At 53.0% G+C, this 18,002-nt stretch overlaps 1 protein-coding gene across 4 annotated transcripts in view; it reads right to left on the minus strand.

Moving 5' to 3' along the window:
• Positions 1-17,501, minus strand: part of SYNPO (synaptopodin) — a 53,795-nt gene extending 36,294 nt beyond the window's left edge. The window contains exon 1 of one of the 4 annotated variants that reach the window (XM_054694258.1): positions 17,367-17,501. The gene's annotated coding sequence lies outside the window, so the exon portion shown is untranslated. Of the gene's footprint in view, positions 1-1,496; positions 2,052-16,702; positions 16,787-17,366 lie in introns of those variants that run through there. The other 3 variants (XM_037508928.2, XM_037508926.2, XM_037508927.2) reach the window with 3 other exon arrangements.
• Between the last annotated feature and the right edge of the window lie 501 nt (positions 17,502-18,002).

Consider the following 18,002-nt stretch of genomic DNA (forward strand, 5'->3'; position numbering starts at 1 on the left):
TGGATGTAATATTTTCAGAGTGCACTTGAAACAGCAGGAAGTGAAACCTCAATGGGGGGCCAGTGTACCCCCAGGTAGTGTGACCTTGGGGATTAAGTGAGAAAGTGCATGCAGGTGACTAAGCACAGTTTCTGGGATGAAACTTAATGCATGCAGGCTATTCTTTCAGTCCACAAGAATTTCTTGAGCTCCTATTATGTTTCAGACACTGTTAAAGGTGCTAGAGATACAGTGGGATAATGGCATGGCTAAAGATACAGTACTTTGGCTCACGAAGCCTTAAAATCTGGTGGGGGAGCTGTGAGTGAGAATCAGAACAATAGTAATAATAGTAGGATTATTTATATATGTTAACGAGCATGTTCCTCCAGGAGTGAGGGGATTGAGGCTTCCTGTGAGAGATGGAGGAGGGGATAGATGCGAGAGAAATTTGGGCGGAAGAGTTGGCCGGGCTGGGAGGCAGATGGAGGGTGGGTGTGGAGGAAGAGGGAGGAGTCTAGGATGCAGCCCAGGTTCGTTACTCTGGTGACAGCGTGATTTTGTTAATAGAGATCAGTAATAAATGGAAAAGAGCAGGTGTTCCGGGGATCAAGGAGAGGAGTTAGGTTGGGGGTTTCCGGGGGAAAGGAGCATAGTCTGCTCCATGCAGGACCTGGAGAGTTCCAGGCTGGAGACATAAGTGTGAGAATTGTTGGTGCAAGCATAGGGTGGGGGACAAGAACCCTCAGGGTGGGCAGGGAGAATCTAAGACGAAGCGATGGCTGATGACCATGGGAAGAAAGCTTGGAATTCCTAGATTTTGGTGAACAGTTCTGATTCCACTACTGTTGTGTGAACTTGGGCAAGTGTGAACTCTCTAAATCTTGTTACCCAATTGCAAAATGCAGAAAGAAGAACACACAGTGGCAAACCTGGCAGCCGTGAATCTGAGAATCACAGAAGCCTGTGGACTCTGCACCCTGCACTGACCTCAAGGCTGCACACCAGACCCCTCTGGCAGGGCCCAGACACCCCCACCCCAGGCTGGTCAAGGCCTTGGCTTTTGGTTGCAGCTGGGCCAGGAGAGACTGGCTGGCAAAGGGAAAGGTAAGCGCATCGTCGGGTCTGAGGGAAATCAGCAGCAACCTGCGAAAGGCAAACGTGACAAAATCTGGAAGATAACAGCAGCTGGTACCACAAGCGCGGACATCAGTCCGAGGAGGCAGCCTTTGCCTGGGGAAGAGCAGGCGCTCAGATACAGAACACCCACACCCGGGCAGTGTTCCACACTTAGAATTATTGCAATAAATCCTCATAGCACTACAAGGAGGGTACGCATTTCAGAGGTTAAGGACCTCGAGGCTCAGTTAGGCATAGTGACTTAGGGCCTAACTCACACTCCTGGTAGGAGACAGGCCGGGCAGGCGGTCCTGACTCTGCAGCCAGGATCGGAGTCTCAAAGGCACTTGAGAGATGGCTCCAGGGCCCTATTCCTGTCCAAATTCTTTCTCACTCACCAGCTGTTGCCAGATTTCTGCCATTAGAGTTTCAAAGAATCTCAAAATCTCACAAAGGCCAGCAGAATTCAAGAGACCTAGATGTGTGCAGAGCCCGAGCCCGCAGACTTCTACACCCCAAAGAGCAAGGGTGGGGTTGAGTCAGACAATGCAGGAGGGTCTGGCCAGCCCTGGTGTTGCAGGATGCATGATTCAAAGCCCTTGGAGGGCCCCCTTCCCCCTCTGTCCCATCCGATGCACCCCCATACGGCCAGATGGCAGGAGGCAGAAAGAGGGGGTGTGGGGGCAGGGCTCCTTCTGAAGCCCGGCAGGGGCCTCTCCTCCCTCTCTCCTGGCTTCTGTTTTGCTGTATTTGACGGTGGCCACGGTTTCCAGGAAAGAAGAGAGAGGCGGAAAAGTTAACTTTCCGCCACCCACACAAATATTTTTGGCCGGCGGCGCCTTGTCTTCACACTGCCAAGGCAAGAGGGAGGAGGGCTTGGCAGGAGCACTTTAAAGCACGTCTCCTTCTGAGGAGGGAGGACTCCCAACCCAGTCTGGGGCCCTTGGCTGGGAAGACTCACCCTGCTAGGAGCTCAGGGAGGAGGAGGGGGCCAGGACCATGACCATAATAAGAGCCCCCACTTACAGAGCATTACCAGGCCCTTTACCTAACACTTCTGTGGGACAGGTGTGTGGTCTGTCTACAAATGAGGAAACTGAGGCAAGAGAGGCAAATTCCACATCCAGAGGCGTGCAGGTTGTGAATGGAACTCCTGGGTCCTGGGCCGTAACCTTCCGCTCTCTGTGGCTACAGACTCTGACCCTCAGACCCCCCAAGTGGGCTGAGCTCAGGAACAGTGCACACTTGTGTGTGGGCACACCTCCACTGTGGGCCTATTCCAGTCTCAGCAGAGATGGGAGGGGCTCCCCCAAATTCACACCCCTCATGTGGCCACAGGCGGTAGGACATGTAACTGGGAAAGCTCGACTTACGGAGTCCAGCAAACCCACAGTCCTCATCCCAAAGACAGGAGCTCTGAGTCCAGAGAGGGGAGGGTTCGCTCAGGTCGTGCTGCAAGTCAGGTGCAGGCCTGGGTCCCCCGACGGTCAGCCTCCCCGCTCCCCCATGAGTCTAAGCAGGGCCCAGGGCAGTGTACAGTTCCTGCCCGTGCATCTGAGAACCTCCCGGGACATCCCGAGGGCTCCTTTGTTGTTGGCATCTACGTTGGGGGGCCTGGAGTAATTTAGCCTTGGGAGCTGCATGTCCCTTCTGCTGTTCCCTGTGTGATGGGGAAAGTGCACTTGCTTTGCAATCAGATCTGGGTTCAAATTCTAACTCTACCTTCAGTGGTAGCCTGACCTGGGGCAGATCTCCCCATCTTTCTAAATTTTGGGTTCACCACCTATAAAATGGCTCAAAATAGGGCCAAATGCACAGGGCTGTTGTCATTCAAAATACAGGCTCCTGCCTTCCCTGGGCAGCAAAGGGGGACACCTGCTGGGTGCTGCTCACCCCAATGACTCTGGCCTTGCCTGCCCGCCTGGCTTTCGGGCCTGAGCACTCAGTGTGCGCAGCCAGGTGAGTATAAAGCATGGCCTGGCCTCTCCCTGATTCCCATTGATCCGCAGTGTCCTTAGCCTGTTATGTGGCTGCAGAGAAATGTGAAGGGGGGCAGGCTGAGAACCAGTGCTGAAGTAGGTACATGGCAGGGGTCAGGGCTTGAGATTCTAGTGTTGGCTCCCACTTAGTCACTGAGTCCTGCTGGGGAAAATCAAGGATTTGAGTCTATAGGTGGAGAGGAGGGAAGCGGTCCAGGTAGATTAAACCCTCAATCCTCTGAGATCCTTCTGTCCCAGATATCTCTCTGTCCCAGATATGCCTGGCCACCTGACCTGCAGTCTCTCCCTGTCTCCATCCTACACTAGGTCTGGTCCATTTCCTGAAGGGCAGCTCTGACCATGTTTCTTCCCTGTTCAAGAACCCTCCATGGCTCCTCATTGCTCACAGAACAAAAAAAAGTAACAAACAAAGGGAAACGCAGGTGCCCGAATCGTGACTGAGGGTAGGAAGGAGGGCTTCTGGGGACAGCGACACTTCCATTGGCTTTGAAGGACTTTGACAGGAAGAGCTTCACATTCTGATGGATACAGCATACTCTGTTCATTAGGGCCCAGGGAAGGCAAGAAGGCAGGGTGATTCGGGGATAGATCCGGAGAACCGTATGGGCCCGGATAGGCTGAGACCCAGTTTGAGGGGTCGGAGGAGCAGAGGAGGAGAGGCAAGCAAGGAGGGAAGGTGGCCCAATTGTGACGGGTTTCACTTGCCTGGCACTTGGAGAGACGATGTTGGGGACAGCCTTGTCGGAGTGGGATGGGGTGACCAGAAGGCCCAGTACTGGGGTGCAAGGCCAGAACCGAAGGTGAGAGGCTGAAACAAGGCTGGCGTGCAGGAATCCTACGGGTGGAGCGTTTTAGAGCCGTTTCCTCACACCTGGCTCAGTGCCAGGCACATAGTAACAATAACAATGATAATCACTGATGTTTATGGAGTGTTTACTGTGTCAGGTGCTATTCCAGACACTCCGTGCGCACTAACTCATTTGAGCCTCATCACCACCCTGTAAGGAAGGTGCTATTATTAACCCCATTTTACAGATAAGGAAATGGAGCTTGCGTGACCTGCCAAGTTCAGACAGCTAGTGAGTGTCTGAGTCACGGTCATATCCTGACAGTCTAGCTCCAGATAACACTCCTATCCATGATGCTGTACTATCTCAATAGTGTAAGCAGCTACTGAATGAATGGATGAGTTAATGAATCAATAGGAGGGACGGTGGGAGGATGGCAAGATGGAAGGGAGAAGGGAGAGGGAGAAGATGATCCCAGTGCTTGGGACTTGGCCTCACACATAGCAGTCACTCGGGAAGTATTTATCTAGTAGAATAATGAATGTGACAGAGGAATTAAGTAAATGTATGACCTAGGGGTAAAAATGAAGGCACCCTGGGGGAAGAGGTAACTCAGACCTGGCCTGGATGGCTCAGTGTGCTCTGCCCCACCCCATTCTGCCCCACCCTGCTTGGCAGTACCTTGGCTTCAGGAGTGGGGTGGGGTCCTCAAGAAACTGAGCTGGGAATGTGTTTTCGCCTTGCTTTTCTCTCCCAAGATGGGAATGGGAGTCAAGGTGGGGCGGGGGCTTTCTTCCCCATAGTTTCTGAAAGGGAGTCTTCAGTCCCTCTAATTTTCTGGACCGGGAAGCGTGAAGAAGTCTGGCATTCACCATCACCTTGCTATGTGTTCCAGGAAGAGTGGCTTCCTTTCACTGGACCTCAGTTTGCCCAGTGCAGAAGACCTTGGGCAGAGGTGGAGAAGAAGGCTGGCAGCCAAGTTTGAAGTTAAGTCCCTCCTGGACCTGCCCTGTCCCTATACTTTTCAGGGGTAGAGTCCACATCAGGGGGATATGCAAGTATGACCCTGTGTTTTCAACCCCTCCCCCCAGACAACAATACAGAATGACCAACCCTGGCCTCGTGCCCTCTCATCTCAGCATCCAGCAAGCAGCTCTGACCTCTCCTCCCCTCCACTCACCCACTTCCCGGGCAGAAGGAGCCTGATGGCCATCGTAGGAAGCTAGGGGGAGCCCTGCAAGCATCCAGATACCATCCCTTGGTAAGAACCTGGAAAGAAGTCCTCAAGCTGGGTATGCCAGGTGGTCTTAAGAAAGAGGAGGGTCAGCCTGGCCTCAGCTCAGCCCTGTGATGACTGGGCAACTGACCCACTCCATTCTGCTGAATTTCAGTTGCCTGCTGGGTAGAATGGAGAGTCAGTTATTCACCTATTCAATTCATCCATTTGACACATATCCCTGAGGCCTGCGGCATGCTGTCCTCTATTTTAAGTGATGACAGTATACAATGAACAAAAGAGAAAGAAATCCTGCCCACGAGCAGCTCAGATGTTGGCCAGGGTGGATGGACAATAAACAAATAAGAAAGTATGTTGGGTGGTGAGAGTGAGATGGAAAAATAATCAAGAACGAAAGGGGGAGTAGTGCTATGCGTCAGGAATATGTATTAATGTGGAAACCTTGACAGATGCCACTCTTTTGTGCATGGTATAGGTCTTTCCAGTGCACTATTATGTCAAATTCTCACATACAGTTATAAAATCAACAGTAGGTGGCAAACAGGATATGAGGCTTGCAAACCCCAGGGAGGTCTATTTCTCGGGCTAGTATTCCAATTGCTTGATTATTCATCATTCTAGAACCTTCATGTTTTGCTTTGAACATGCCTACCATTTAAGAGTGTTTGTTATCATCAGGCATATAAAAGTATGATGCCATATATTAGCATTACTTCTTCAAGAATGTTCTTTTCCAAATTCATTAAATTGATAGGGCATCTCCTCAATGTAAAACCCACGTCATACAATGGGCTTGAGGCTAATGGTAGTGATGTTATATATTTATTGTGAAGATTCAGTAAGACAAGACTTATCAGTGCTTAATAAGATGTGTCTGTGGTCATAATAATTATTATTTTTTTGTTAAGAGGTGACTGAAGAGTTACCACTTATTGGTCACCAATGCCTGTGCACTGGACGCTGTACAGGTACATCAATTATCATTTGTCTATTCCCCACAATACTCTTATGAGGCAGGCACCTGGTCTCTCCATTTAACAGATGAGGAAACCAAGGTTCTGGAAGGATGAGTCTCTGCTCATGGTCTTAGAGCTGAAAAACAACCAAGCTGGGACCTGGGGTGATCACTGGGTGTTCACTGAGGGTCCAGGGAGAGGGATGCTGGACAATGCAGTGGAACCTTCATTCTGGCCCTGGCTCTACCACTCCCTCTGTCACCTTTGCCATCTCCCTCCAATCCTGGGTCTTGGCTACCCCCAACCCCACATTTTCAGGGCTAAAATTTGGCTTTCCAAGTGCCCTTCCAGCTCTGGACTGCCCCTGATTCCCAGCACGAGAACACCGGGGACTGGAGCCCATTCCAAATGGAGTTGTCAAAGCCAGCCGGCCCACAGAATCAGCCAAGTCCCCTGAGCGTCACATCTATTTCTGCCACGCTGGGTTTATAAATATGTGGGCCAGGGAACCAGCTTTGGAGGGCCTGAGGAAACTGAAATCATGGCTATTAATAAAGAACTAAGGCTGGCTGGGGCCCTGGAGGTGTGTGGCGGGGCCAAGACCAGTGTGGAAAACCATAAGCCGGGGTTGCATGCAGCCCAGTTTCCTCCTGGACATACAAGAAAATGGAGACCAGAGAGCAGGGACTTGCCCTGAGCCACCTGGGGCCACAGTGGTCAGAGGTGGCCAGCACCCCAGGGCCCTGGCTGAATGGAGGCCGCTCTTGGCGCCACCTATTGCTCACGCTCACAAGTGCCCCAGCCCTGCCCAGAGGCTAGTGGGGTCTGAACAGGAGCGTGATAATATGCTTTAAGATTATAAAATCCTCTTTTATTGATAACATACTGCTTTTTATCTCTTGGCTACATCGGAGCTCTCAAATTTTTTGAGAAAGTTTCTTTGATTCAATATTTCAAAAGTTGCTAGTAGCTGCTTCTACCTGCCACTCTGCAGGAGCCCACCATGCTAACAATTAGTTTTTGTGGATTAGATTTGCATGCAAATCTCTTCCCAACGCTGTACCCAGTGGCCTCTCTGAGGCAGCTTGAAGTTGGCCATGATGGGGTTCTACACCATGGAAAATGAGCAGATGCTGCCAAAGCAACCCCTACCCCATCCCATCACTGTTTAACACTTGTGAGCGCGCCCCTGGTTGAGAGCAAGGTGATGGAGCTCACCGGCTCCGTTTTCTGGCTGCGTGGACTTAGGCCAGTTGTTTTACCTGTGGGGCTCTGCTCTTGTGTCTGTAAAGTGGCAACCACTTTACAGGGGGGCGTGTGCCCTGATACTTGTCTGACTATTACAATCAGCCAAGTATCTCATGCCAGCTCCAGAGCCCCAGCCACGCTCATGCCAATTCCATCACAGTCTCTGGCGGTAGGACGGGGCTCCAGCATATTTTGAAATTTCCCAGGTCATCCTACAGAGCAGTGGGTGTGAGAGCCCCGGGTCCTGTCGCCTCCCTCTTTGCAAGCAGCTATGCCGGGATCACAGAGGGGAGGGAGTGGAGCAGACCCTTCATCCCTGCACCACTTACTCATGGGAGTTGATGGGGGCGGGAGGGGAGGGATTGGGGTCAGAATGGGGGGGTTGCAATTGTATGGGGGAATATAAAAATAAAATTTATTATTTAAAAAAATAAAAATAAAAATCAATCTGTACTTTTTAAAAAAAAAAACTAATTTGTGTTAAAGGAGTGGTGGGGATTTGTTTGTTTGTTCTGCTTAAAGGCCTGATGTGCCTTCAGCTGGCAGGAGCTACTGCTTTCAAGGGCCAAGAGGAGGGGCCCCTGCCCTCTCCCCTCCACATGTGTGGCTGGCCACCCCTACACCCCAGGACAGATGAGCTGAAGGCTGAAACCCTGAGCAGGCCTCACCCCATGTGGTGCTCAGCTGGCCAGCTAGGAAGATGGAGAGGCCTCTGCCAGGCCGTTCCTCCTAGAGAGCTGGGCGGGGCCTTCTAACCCCTCAGACCAACGACCAGGCTCAGCCTGGACACATCAAGATGACGCCAGGAGGAGGACTCAAACGAGTAGTAGAGACTTCAGAGTTTGTGTCAAGGGTGTGGGGCCCAGCCCAGCTTCTCCCAGGACTACCACCACCATCCAGGGGTAAAAATAGTCATACCAATAACTGACATTCACTGGATGCTTCCTATACACTGAGATCGACAGTGAGAGCACCTTGAGAGGCACCTTGACCCTCACCACTTAGCATGCGTGCTAGTGAGCCAATGGCAACTTATAACTGAGATGTCCTGGAATTAAAGAATCAGAGTTTGAAGACTTAGTAACCAAAGAAGAATGTATAGTAACTTTTTAAATATATGTTAAAATGATGCTATTTTGAATTTAGACAGATGTACTATTAACATAAATCTCACATCTCTCTTGCTTTCCACTTGTTTCTTTTTACTTTTTTTAATGTGGCTGCTAGAAAATTTTAAATTCCATATGTGCTCACATGTATTTCAGTGGGTGGAGCCAGCATCAAGGTTAGGAGGCACACTCTCATGAGCTTCACTACTGGGTGTCCAGCTGCATGCTGTATTCTGCCACTTAGCAGCTGTGAGGCCTTGAGCAAGTCACATAACTCTCCATGCCTCAGTTTCCTCATCTGTCAAACTGTAATAACAGTACCTACCTCCCATGATGATGGATGGATTTAAATAAGTTCAGCACAGAGAAAGCACAGAGTAACGCTGGGGGCTATATGGCACTATATTAAGTGATTTCTTTGGAATGTCTTGGGCCTCTGTAAGTGCTGAGTTCCCTGTCACTGGTGGTAAACAAGCACTTGGGAAACTCCTTGGCAGGCTGCTCTAGAGGAAATCTTAAAGTTGAATGTGGGTAAGGGAGGCACTGGATGGAATGATCTTTGAAGACACTCCCAGCCTTGACACAGCATTTTGTTGCTCTCTGTTCCTTGCTTGGTGCTCCCACTCGCTCCTTTGTCCCCAGATGTCCTCCATCCCTTTCCAAAGTTTACATCCCACCCCTCTGAGTGTAAGAACCACTTATAGGTGCCACTGGGGGCCAGTATGGTGCTGGACACCGTGGGGAGAGCAGATCTCGCCTTCAAGCGGTTGGTGTTGGGTTGAGGACACCAGACAGGGCTTAAATAGCCAACATGCAGATGGGGGGGGGCAGGGTTTCCAGGGCTCCAAGGAGCTGCTTTACCTCTCTGCCCTCTGTTTCTCCACCTATAAAAGGGGTCATCCATAATGTCCCCTCCTGGGCATTGCTCTGGGGACTAAAGAAGATGACACAGGAGAAGCGTAGGGCACCATGCCTGGCACACACGTGGGCGGATGGCGCAGGGACCGCTGATTACTGTTCTGCTTCCACCAGGGCTGGCACTGCCTCAGTTTCACCCCCCACCCCTGACACACCATTCACTCTTTCGGCAATCAGTGTTTGAGCACACAGTGTGAGCCTGTGCTGCCCTGGAGCTGGGAGTGAAGCCAGGGACAGACACTCTCCTGGACCTGGAAATGTTGCGAGCAGGACAGAGAAGACAGCCAGTTGCCTGCAGGTGAATAAGGACGTGAGCTCATCTGAGATCGGGAGGAGTGCTCCAAAGGTGACCCAGGCAGAGGAGACTGCCATCCCCACTCTGGGCTTCCTGGGACCTATCAGCACCCAATTAGGACTTCAGGAAAGTTATGCTGAGCAGACCTTGAGAGAGAGACACCGTGGGGTGGGGGGGCCCCTGAAGAGGGCAATCAGAGCGGTTATCTATGGGTGGCCTGGCAGGCAGGGGAGGTGAAAGCCCCAGGGCTGAAGACTGGGCTTCACACTGGAGAGGATGTGCTACCTCTTCTGAGTCACTGGCTCCAGGAGAGCCCTCTCCCCTCACTTGCCTTGGCTTACTCCTCTATAAAGTGAGGAGCTGCACAGAATGATCTCCAAGAGTTCTTCCGGCTCTGGTAAGTCTGCGGCTCTACCCTGCCCAAGATTCTGGGCCTGGTGAGTAGTGTGGTGAGGGTGGGAGCTGAAATATGAAGAGAACTGCACTGGGGGAGGGGACCTCATCTTCAGCACCACTTGTGAGAAGAGGTGGAGTCAGAGGGATGAGATGTTGGGATTGGAAGGTCAAGAAAGCCCTTTCCCTGTATGCTCTTAAATCCCCTCTCGCTCAGGGCCCGACCTCGGCTCCTACATGTCTGGAGTCAAAGACCTTTCTTCTGAGGCAGCCCATTTGTTCCATCTTTAGCATCCCTTTTCTACAGAAGTGAAATCTCCCCAGTCTGCCCCACTGGTCTGAATTCCGTCCTTTGAGTACATACAGAACAAGCTCATCCTCTTTTCAATCCCCAACCCTACCCGCCCCCCAAGCTAAACCTCAATCCCTTCAACTCTTCCACACACAGCAAAGAATTTTCTGGCTCCTCTCCATCCTGTTCACCCTCATCTTCTCATGGTTCTTTGTGTCAGACCCTCAGAAGTGAGCTGACCACAGCTTCCCAGGACAAGGCCAGACAGCTCCCTTGTTCTGGGTGTTCTACCTTTATAGTGTAGACCCTCTTTTACTTTGCCTCTAGCAGCATTCCCCTGCTGGGTCGTGCGGTCCTTGTGGCTCACCGGACACCACCACACAGCTGTGACGTTTCGCCACATCTCCCACATCATGGACGTGCCCCAAGCATTTGAGCCCAGTGAAGGGCCCCCATAGAACTTTCATCAGCCTGGCCCTCTGCTGGGGAGGATTCTCAGTGAGTAGTGAGGCAAGACAAAAGAAAATAACAACCACACACACGGACAAGATGACAGAAGTAATGTTTTGTCAAAAGGAAGCTGTTTTGTCAACAGCTCTCCAAAGCTGCTATCAAGGAAGCTCAGGACATATTTGTTGAGGCAGCTAGATGAAGAAATGGGAGGGTGTGAGACGGTGGGCAGGCAAGGTCCAGGGGCAGAGCTTTGGGGGCAGCAGGTGGTGACAGGATGGCGGGAGATGCTGAAAGGGGCAGAGGGCACTGAGCCCAAGCCTGCAGATGACTTTGCCGCCCTGTCCCTGCCTGTCCTCTCCCTCCGCACACCCCAAACCTTCCAGCTGCTCCTCCCACACTCTGACCATGGCAGCCACATCCTTTCCCTGCGGCCGAGAAAGGGGCAAAGTCTTATTTGTGTTTTGAATGGCGTGGAGGGTGGAGTGAAAGTGTGGGTCCCAGCGGTGCCCACACAGAAATAGAGCCCTGCTCCCCGGAAGTGTGGGCCAGTGTCCAGTCAATGGGTGCGGTGTCCAGGGGGCCTGTCTTGGAGTGGCCATTGAACCAGCTGTGTGACCTTGGGCAAATTACCCACCTCTCTGAGCCTGTTTTCCCTCTCCCACCCGCAAACCAGGGCTGACGACAGCACCCATCTCATGGGTTATTGTGAGCATCAAACAAGTTAATACATGCAGAGACCTTGGGTCTGACGTTGAGTGCCCAGTGCTAGATAGGAGTAACTTACTACAAAGAGGAGGTGAGTGAGTACAAGCTGTTGGGGTGGGGTAAGGAGAGGGGGCAGTGAGCTAGAAGAGCCAGCTCCATCCCTCCATCCCTGCACCTGCCCTCCCACTTGGAGGTGCCATGCCATGTGTGTGTCCATATGTATACATGTGTCGTGCGTGTACATGTGTGCAGCCGTGTGTCTGTGTGTATCCATACACAGCGTATCCATGTGTCTGTATGTGTGTAGCTACGTAGTCATGTGTATATGTGAGTGCCTCTGTGTGTCTGTGTATGAATATGTGCTGGGTGTATTTCTGTGTTAGCTGTGTCTGAATTTGTGTGTCTGTAGCTGTGTGTTTGTGCAGCTGTGTGTGGCTGTGTGTCTGTGTGTTGTTCTGTCTGTATCTGTGTGTGTGTGAGTGTGTGTGAGTGTGCACACATGGTAACGTTGCTGGAGTCTGTCTGCAGAGCTACTGGGAGTGGCCCAGGAGGCAGCTGGACCAGACCAAACAACCAGCTCTTAGAGCTCCAGTCTCTCCTCTGTCTCTGTTTGCTTTCTTTTTGTCCTTCCCAGTTCCCTTATAACATAGTCTTGCTTCCGGTGAGCAGAGCTGGGAGCAGGCCTGGCCACGTAGCCTCAGGTCCTCCCTGCAGTGCTCTCCACCTTCTCACCTGCAGCCCCTGCTGCATTGCACATTGCCCCTACAGGCCCCTTTCCTCTCTGAGCCTCAGTTTCTCCAGTTTGCTCCTTTCTCTTAAGAGTGTTCCGGAAGGAAGCCCTCCCTCTGTCTCTGCAGGCAGCGGGATGAAGGCTCTATCACTAACCACCACTGCCTGAGGCTGGGGCGGAGTGTTAGCCAGGAGGGTCTTAGCTAGTATTTGTGGCAAGATCTGAACCCAATTCCTGGGGAGAAGCCCTCCTGGGACTCCTGAGCCTCTGGCCTTGGGCTTACTACCTACAAAAGTTGTAGCCCCAACTGTGGAAAGGGATTACAACTTGAGAGGCAAGAACCTCAGGTTAGCCCAGGATGCGGCCTCCAGGTTCCCATTCAGCTGGAGGAGTGTTTGCTGAGAACCTACCGTGTGCCAGGAGTTGTAGATGGCTCATTTCATCCTCAGAGGGCCCTCAGAGGTAGGTGCTACCACTGCCCTGATTTTACAGATGAAGAAACTAAGACTCAGAGGCGTTAAGTAACCTGCTTGAAGTCACACAGCCAGTGGGGACAGGACTGGGTCTGGAACTCAGGCCTGGGAAGGAGTTGGTGCTCTTCCCTCATCTCAGGCACATCACTCAGTTTCCTGTCCTCCCCTGTGACCAATGGTGACACTCCCTACTCAAATCAGTGGAGTGACCCACAGACCTGACAGCTTCAAGCTACTGTTTATCAGGCACCAGCTGAGGTGCTGCCAGTGCTCCTGTGCCACCCACTGGGAGTCTTCATGAGCATCTACTTCATGGATCCGGGCAGTGGCAGGAGAGCTGAAGGGGAGGCGGGGCTTGGCAAGGGCCCACAGCTGACCAGGCCTGGAGGGCAGGGCCACTGGCCTCTTTTCTTCTTTTCGTTTTTTTCCTAACCCAACAGCAAGCTTCTGTTTCCCTTTGCCTGGAGACAATGTCATCATCTGTAGTCCTGCTTTGTCATCTGTCCACACTCTGCTTCTACTGACCCAGGAAGCAGAAACTGAAGGGAAATCGAAGGACGCAGAGTGCAGGGCCCCACTGTGGGCTGGCAAGCTCGCTCAAGAAGCCTCTGCCTCCATCTGGACCCATTGCTCACCCCACCAAGAATGACACACTAAGGGCCTCCCTGGTGGCACAAGGGATTAAGTCTCAGCACTATGAAGCTATCAGCAGCCACGAGTTCGATCCCCAGCCAAGGGGCTGGCTCACATGGTGCAGCAGACCTCTCCTGTCTTGTGCCACTGTTCTTCTCAGCCCACTGCTCTCCATCCACCTGTTCTGCTTCCCACTCTGTCTAGAGTGAATCCTCTCATCCCCTGCACCTCTGGCCTACGCCCCAGCTCTTGTATGCATAGATAAAACAAATCTTTAAAAAAGAAGAAGCGCCTCCCTGATGGTGCAGGTGGTTGAGCTCCATACTGTGAAGCTGTCCGCAGCCTCTGCAGTGCAGGTTCGTTCCCCGCTGGCCGGCAAGAATCCCGCATGGCACAACAGACCTCTCCTGTCTCTCCTGCTCCTCCCCTCAGCAGTGTATGTCGGTCCGTCTGCCTGTTCTGTTCCTCACTCTGTCTCTGGTGAATCCTCTCACCCTCCCGCGCATCTAGCCTGTACCCCAGTTCTTGTATAAATAAATAAATCTTAAAAAAAAAAAGGAGAAGAAGAGGAAGAATGACATGCTAGCAGACCCTAGTCAGACAGTTTCATTTCCAGATGAAAATATATCTTTAGGCAGATGTGACTCTGTAAGCCCCCAGCCCCACCACTAAGTAGTCCCCTCCCCCTCCCTGGCAGGTAGGTGTCTCCACCGTGATGCCCACAGAGCTGCTCTGGGCACCATAAAGCAGTTCTATTTGCCCTTGGCCTTGGGTGTAGCTGTTAGTGGTTCTGCAAGACCCACAAGGCAGAAGGCCAGTTAGAGTGTGATGTTCTGCAAGCGGGGACGGTGTCACCACCCTGGGGCCTCCCAAAGGTTTGAAACATCTGATCCTGACTCCAAGGGAACCTGGGCCTGAGGCATGTGGGTGACTGTGGGGCCTGAGAGAGCAATGCCAAATCTCGAAGTGTGCTCCTCTCCCCTGTCCCTGGGAAGGCATCCTTCTCAAGGAACCAGACCCTGGATGTCGGTGCACGGGGAATCTGTCCTGGCTTAGAGCTGGAAGTCACCTGAGCCTCACAGGACAATGTCTTTGGAGTTGGTGGGGGCACTTAGGTCCCCAGAGGGCACAGGCTCCCTCCTCCGCCCCTGCTGCCTCACCTCACCAAGAAGGAACATGAGCTCCTCCCCACTCAAGGATGCTGCCCGCATCCTGGAACCGGTTGGTGTCCTCGCAGCAAGAAAGGGGATCTCAGAGCTGCACGTCTGCAGCAGGGCAGAGGGGAGCTAGCCAGAGGGGTGAAGACAAATCTCAGTGCAGGTCCAGGTAAAAATCATGCTGGGTGACAGCAAGCAACAGCAAGCCTCCCGGCAAGGGGGGACACTCGAGGGCACCAGCAATGACATCAGCTCCAGCCAGCCTGGCCTGTAGTAGTGACAGGTACTTTGTCGAGTGGCTCCCTGCACACCCCACACCCTCCAGTGCACTTTTCCTGCCAGGTCCGGGGTTGGCGCGTAAGACACAGCCTCGAGGTCGGAGTTGAATGGCAGGAAAGGCCGAAGCCAGGGTGGCCCTCACCTACCCACCCACCCCGGTCATTCAGAGCCAGACTGGGGCCAACAAAGCACTTGAAAATATCAAGCAAGGAACAATCTCTTTCCAAACGCCTGCCTTTGACCTTGGGCACCCAGCCCCCACCTGGGATGGGTGGATCTTTTTCCCAGCTCCAGCCATTCCATCCCTGGTGCCTTCCCTTATAACACATACACACACACACCCCACAGCCTACACTACATACACAGAACACATGCACTCACACACAGGACATACACCACACACACTCACCCGCAGCACACACCATACACAGCACACATACTGGCACATACATACACAGAGCACACACACTCAGGCATAACCCCCCCCACACACACACACTCCATGGGGACAACTGAACTTTTCCCTCTGGACACAGAATTGCAGGGCTGCTGACGTGGGGCCAAAGCCCGTCTCCACAGCAGGCCACAGCTCCGGGCTGCACAGGCGGAACTAATACTCATGAACATTTCAAATGGTAGAAGCATAAAGAGAAATTGTTGCCAAAATGGACAGACCCCCAGGGCCCCAGTCTTCATTCATTTGGTTAGTTTATACTTTTATTTAAATTAACTCTCTGATTTGCTGTGCTTTTATGTATTTTTCCTGAAGTAGGTGAAAATAACACAAAATCCTGTTAAAATGAAAACTGGCTGTCTGTGTGGCCCCGCTACACACCCTACCCTGGGGAAATACTTTCTTGGATTAACCCTACATTGTAGTGATGGAGACTGAGGCCCGGAGACTTGCCCCATCCACAGCGAGGCAGTGGTGGGTCCCAGACCCCAGCTCCTGGCACCCATCGCTCCTCAGGAGGAAAGACCCAGCCCTCCAGGTCACCTGGGGCCTGGGGAGCCTCATTTGCCACAGAACCCAGGTGGAACCCATGTCCCATAACCCTCTTGAGTCTGACACCCCCCACCATGGTCTTCAGGATGCTTCGGGCAAGCTAACCCCTGTGGCTGGGGTGTCCCCACCCTCTGGGGTGACAGGGGAAGATGCCGCACTCATGGAGGTCAGCACTCTGAAACAGATGAGACAGATGTGGGAAAGGCTGTGACCCGCCCTGGTGCACGCCTCAGCCTCCTCTCTAGGAAATGGGTAGAGGTGGTGCAGGTGTGAGAGGACCGAAATGGACTAGAGGAAAAGACGAGAGAGGACAACCGCCACAGGGGAGGCCCACAACACAAAGATGCCACCAACTCAGCTGGGGGGCTCCTCACCCTAGGACTCTCCCAGGAAGCAGCCAACAGGTTCCCAGTTTCTGGGCAAAGGTAGGGAGGAGTCTGCCAGGACTTGGGCCGCAGCAACCCAAGAGACAGGCCATTTCGGCTCAGTAAGCAGAGACATTCCAGTGACCTGCAGACACACTTAGACATATGCATACCTCACCCCTGCAACATGCACGGGTGCACACACACACCACTCAGACCCACACTCACTTGTACAAATGCAAACGACCCCCACCCACTCCAACCAGGGCCCACACTCAGGACTAGACTGCATCATCTGCCCCCCTGCACCGCTGCCCCCCACCCCCCAGTCCCCAGGCTTGGCGGCGTCTCTGTCCTGCAGCCTGGGAGACACATGTGGTTTCAGTTAGCAGCAGCGGAGCGGGCATTTCCGTCCTAGACAGCCAGGCCCTGGCAGGGCCCCGGCCCCACAGGCACCCCCAACAAGGGCCACCTCAACCCCCACTCTCCCACTGGCCATGTCAGGGACCCTGGAAGCCCTTCTCCCTCTAGGAGCCCCTTCTCCCTCTTTGGAGGTGCCCCCCTCACCTGGAGCCAGAATCGCACCCAATTCGCAGGGCCCAGCTGTGCCCAGGCCTCCGGCCACGGCTGCCCGCCTGCCTCCTCACTCTCGCTGTGTCTGGAGCAGGCTGAGCGGGATGGGAGGGGGGCAGGGTGTCAGGGGGCGGGCGGGAGGGAGGGGAGGGGGCGTGTGGAAATGAAACTTTAATAACAGAGCCCCTTTTGTTTCCAAGCATATGGGATATTTCATACATACTGAAGACATTAGCCGTCTATATTTTTAAGGGCTCAGGCTAAAGGATGAATAAATATAGCCCATATTCTGCTCGGCAAACACACTCGTGCAGTGCTGACTTCTGGAGTATTTCAAAACCCAAAGAAAAAGGCCCAGTGACACTGGACAGTTACAAATAAATGTTTCCAAAACCTCAGGCTTGCCTTGCCCCATCTTCCAGCCACGTGGAGGACATGGGCCATCTTTTCTCCTACCACCCACCCTCCTCCTTTCCACTGTATACACAGCGGGGAAAGCAAGTCCCTGGAATCTAGCCTTCACCCCCAAACGTTTCCCCCAGGGCCCTCAACCCCAGCAGGATCCCAGAGGGTCAGAGTTCAGAGTCAGAGCTTGGAAATCTTTACCCTCCTCATTTCAGAGATAGGGGCCAAGACGAAGAAAGGGTCAAGGACTTGCCTGAGGTCACACAGCAAATCAGGATCTTGAGCCAAGGGGCAGTGCCTTCTTCTGGCAACAGGAGGGATCACCCACTTCCCCACCTCAGGGGTTAGGACTAGGAAGACCCCAGAGGAAGGGCCAAGGTGTGGGCTGGGAGAGTGCCCGCCTGCCTTTCCCACTGGAGTGCTGTTCTGGGCGCCCATCCAGGGGAGACGTCAGCAGGGCTGGGAACTGGGCCGGCCCCAGGAAATCCCCTTCAGGCCGGCAGATCCCAACAGGCCTGGAGGCCTCAGGTGTGGGAGCCTCCCTCCCTGACAACTCGGTTCCTGGTCCCTGGTGCCCCTTATCTGTCCTCTGGGAAGAAAAACTGAGGTGCCCAGAGAGGTTGGACCTTGGCCCAAGTCACACAGCAAAATGACAGGAGAACCCTCTGACACTGTGCTTGCTGGTAAGATTTGCTGGTGAATTTCCTCAGCTCCCCACAGCCAGGGTCCCTTCCTTCTTGTCTCAGGGTTCCCCACTGGTGTTGATTCACTCTTCATAGAGGCCTCAGCTCCCCACTATCCACTCAGTCCCTTCTTACCAACCATGCATCTATCTGTTTAGCTGTGTAATTCGCACAGGGCTTGCAGCTGAGTGACCACAGTAAATGTG

The sequence above is a fragment of the Talpa occidentalis genome, unplaced genomic scaffold (assembly GCF_014898055.3).
Source record: "Talpa occidentalis isolate TD23 unplaced genomic scaffold, MPIMG_talOcc4v2.1 talOcc4.13, whole genome shotgun sequence".
Classification (NCBI taxonomy): Eukaryota; Metazoa; Chordata; class Mammalia; order Eulipotyphla; family Talpidae; genus Talpa; species Talpa occidentalis.